The following is a 4,540-nucleotide window of genomic DNA, read 5'->3' on the forward strand; positions in this document are numbered from 1 at the left end:
TAACAAAATCAGAGCAGGATAATGACAAACAAAAAGAAACCTTAAAACACCTTCCCTCCACCCCCCACTTCCACAGCTGCTTCACTGCGGTCTGCACCATGGGCTTGGTGTCTGCATAGTTGTTCTTCTCACATGTTCTCATCCTGCTCTTTGGCTGCAGGTACAGCTGTGCAATGACTTTTTAAAATAAATCTGTTTCACAGAGGCGTCACCACCATTCCTGATTGTCCCAGCCTTGGCCAGAGGCACATCCACCTTTGGAGCTGCCAGGGATTGGCTCTGCTGGACATGAGGAAGCTTCTTGCAGCTTCTCACAGAAGCCACCCCTGTAGCCCCCTCTGCTACCAACACCTGGCCATACAAATCCAATACACCTTCAATGGAAAAGTACCTCAGACTTGACTTTTGTATTCCATGTCAAATCCAATACCAGTGTTTTGATGTGAAAAAACCAAAAATAAAATACTAACAAAATAAACAGTGGCATCATATCAGGAAATTTCTCTGGTGAGCACTGGAGAACTGGATAGAAGAACAGAAAAGTCCACTGTAATTCCTTGCCCTTTACACTCCTGAAGGCCCACTTGAACTACTAAGAATGGCCCACCTCATATGGAAACCTGTCCTTTTCCAGGCATACAAGCAAGATGACAAGCAAATGGTTGAGAAGAGACCTCTGAATGATGGAGATTTCTGAACACATCTCAATCTGACATCTTTATTATCAAGATTTGTGCTGTTGTCATGCCTACAAGGCGAATAGGCAAGTGTCTCTTACGCAGTGATACTACAAACATAAAAATATTGTGTGTCCCAAAAGGTTCTAATGGGACCCAGGGGCTCCTAATCCTTTTGAAAAACCTAGAGTTTAGTGTTCTTAACACACAATCATGACGACCATGTCACCGCATCTTATTTTCCCCAAACAGCTGTTAATTATTATACAGATAAGTAAAATTTAATATAGCAAGAAGTGTTTATTTATTGACTCTGCATGGGCATAATATTAGGCATCAGATTTTCTCTTTTTGATTTTATAACTGAGAGCAAAACATTTGCAGGTAATATAAAATCAATTATTTAGAAATGTAAAGCACAGCTATGATAAGTAGAAACACTTATTTCAAGATGCAAAGGTTGTTCTACCACAGGTCACACAGAAACAGCAGAACAACAGTGAGGAGGAACAATTCATTTTTCAATATAAAAATGTGTGACGTGAATCCATGCACTGAAATACAAAAGATTAATCATTTAGCTATCTAGAAAAAAATGCCCAGACAAATTAATTGCTAGATTCTGAAAGTCAGGAGACTAATCCAATTAAACATGTAAATGGGATACCTATGGCGTTCATTTGCAGTGTCCTTCAAGCTAATAATTAAATGATAGATTTTTAAAGTAATTGTTAAGAAAACTGTCAGCTGTTAGTCTGAAATTCACAGTGGCTTTAAACTTGTGCTGCCACATTAATTGTTGAATGACAAAATCAATTCAGCTCCAAACCTTCACCTATTCCTAGCTTAAGGTACTGGACAATAAAGATTCTGCTTTCCACTTTGGAAATTTACATGACTAGAATTAATCTGAACGACAGTGTATGACACATGCATTCAGAATCCCGAACATCAGGCAATTAATAACATTGAGGGCATTGAATAAGACTGTTAAAGAAACTTTCATGTCTGACCACCCAGGAGCCACTCTGGCAGTCACACTCCCACCACCCCAGATTTTCACTGCTGGGACCGAGGCCCCATCGCATTGAGTGGCTCCACTGACCTGATGGGTGCCTCACTTGGCTCCCTGCACACCCCACACTCACTGACTCACTCACTCAGACAAGGTTTCCTTGTTGGCTCAGACCTGGGTTTCCCATAGCAGAGTCCCAAATCTCTGGTTACTTTGAGCAATTTAATTGTGGTGCACCAAACAGCTTGAGCTGATGCCTTCAGGAAGAGATCCCCAACAAAGGAATCCCTGGGATTGTACATACTCCTGATCTGTGTGCCAGACCTGTTCCTCACATGTGCTTCATGACCCCTGTATGTGCCTCTTGGTCCAATGGTCATATTTCATCTGGGGTCTTGTTTATTTGGATTCTACAGAGTCCCTGAGTGACTGGCCACCCTCCAGCCAGTGCTTCCCCCCACCCAGGGCTCAGCCTGTGGCTGCCTGCTCTAAGTGTATTCCTCAGCAAGACCTCTCTCTAAGTGGCAAAATAGAAGTGACCAGAGTGGTTTGACACCTTGCTACCACAACCAAGAAACAGTTGAACAAATAAATTCCTGCATCTTTGTCTCTAACTGAAATAGCCTCAGACAGGAGTAATCATGATGTGTACAGAAAGAGCACGTAATGATCACTAGTCAGGCTCTGTTACTGTAATTTATGATTAATTGCTCTCATTTGCCCTGTCAGCGTACGTGAGTAAAAATCACATCTTCCTCTGCAAATTCATGGTGTTGTTCTTAAATTTGTGAGTCTTAAGAATAATCTATGTATTTGGGACTCAGAGATAAGAACCCCAAGGTTCGAAAACCCTAGTCAAACGGAAAAGTACATTTCATGGTCTCACATGACTGTGAGGCTGTCTTTCACAAGAGGAATTATTAATTGATACTAATGGAAAAGAAAATGACATCTATTGTTTTCAAATAATATTTTTGTCTGCAAATCCCTGAAAAGTGTTTATAGTGGTTTGGTGATAAGAAGAAATTGAACAAATTTGACTACAAGATTTTAGTGCAAAGGTTTTCGCAAAAATGTACACTTTCAATTCTTACAGTGCTGCTTTCATGAAAAATTATGTAGCTTAACTGAGTACCCAATGATGCACATAACAACTGGGTGTTTTTAATTATTTTCACTAAAATCTAGTTTTTCCCATCATAAGTTACTCTGATTGCCAGTTAACTATTTCAGCAATAGCTCTGCCTAATGGCCCTCGGTAAACCTACCAACACACACTTCTAGGTTTAATGCCTTTAAATTAGCACTGTTACATTGAAGCTAATGAAATAAAAGTATATTACAGCATCTGCCCATCCAGAGTGGTTTTTCTCCAAAACCACTTTTATGGACATTCATATCTGTAATTTATACAGGTTTAAATGGAATAAGAAAAGTCAATGAGATTCATGAAGACTCAAGATACCACAACGATCAAACAGGTTTTCTACCAGATGTGTTAAGAATAAGAAGGAAAACTGAAAATCTTCATCTTCTCATCTTGATTTAGCTATGCCAAAGGGGCAAAATTTGAAGAAAAATGTTAAAATATTAACTCATGCTTTACAAAGTCTGTGAAAGATGTGTCATTCAGAATAATTTGTTTCATCTTCAGACAGCAACAATTTCTAGGTGATCTCTTAACAATTTGTGAATAATATTCTAGCAGTTCACATCCCTAAGTTATGTTGTGTCTGTGTTGTAGTTAAAGCCCATTTACTGGATTTTTTTCCATATAGAGGGTTTCATACTTCATGCAAGCATAGGAAAGCCTGCCTAACCCTGACGCTTTGTTTTCCAAAAATGCAGATGATACTACAACACAGGAATAATGTTAATGTTTTTAGCATGATTGTTTTAGTGATTCCAGCTGCATTCAATAGACAGCATCTGGCCAAACAAGTCTGAAAGTAGAGAGCAATGATGGCAGTGAGAGTGTGGTGAGAACAGTGACACCCGTGAGAGAGTGAGTGAACTCAGAAGTCTCCACAGTGCATCCACAAAACGGTGATTTTCCAGATGAGTAGATGGCTTGCCTAGGAAACTGATAATGTGAAACAGCCTTGTAAAATCACTGTCATAGCTGGCTATTGCTTGTGCTGGCAGACAGTTACATCCAGAATCAAGAGAGTTTTCAAAGCTCTGATCACACACCTTTATGCTCAGCATTTCAATTTTCTTTGCTGAAAGATGAGTGTTTCCAATCCTCTTAATTATGAGGAAAATGCAAAATGAACACAATCAAAACAGAGGTGTGATTTAGTTTTCCAGAATTCTGAAGATAGTACCAAGTGCTATTGCTTCAGCCAAGTTCCTATTACCTAGAGTTGTCACTCCCAAATTAAAAATATTTCAAATCATTATATAATTTCAGATGAGAAAAGCAGCTAGAGGAGACACTTCTTTTTTTCTGAAGTATGCTATAAACATGCAACTCTTTCTTGTTTTGCAAACACCCTAGAATTCAAATTACTTTCTACCCTTCATTTGCTTCATTATGGAACCAGACACTTAGGAATTTTAGTCTTCTCACTCTGTCTGGAGCTGCATCTAATCCTACAACGAAGAAATAATTGGATCACAGTGCTCACAGCACACCCAGCAGAAGCACTGCTGTAAGTGAATACATTTAATTGGAAAGAGTGCAACTATACCACTTGATAATTAGTGAAGAATTTCCAAACTGGCTGTAGGCTTGACTCTAAAGGCAACAATGAGTCAAGAAGGTGGAGCACATCAGGCTGCCTGGCGTAAAAGCTATCCTAAAAATTAAATCACTTTCAAATGATTAAGATGTTTGGTCTGAATA

This window comes from Coloeus monedula, assembly GCF_965178545.1.
Source record: "Coloeus monedula genome assembly, chromosome: 6".
NCBI lineage: Eukaryota > Metazoa > Chordata > Aves > Passeriformes > Corvidae > Coloeus > Coloeus monedula.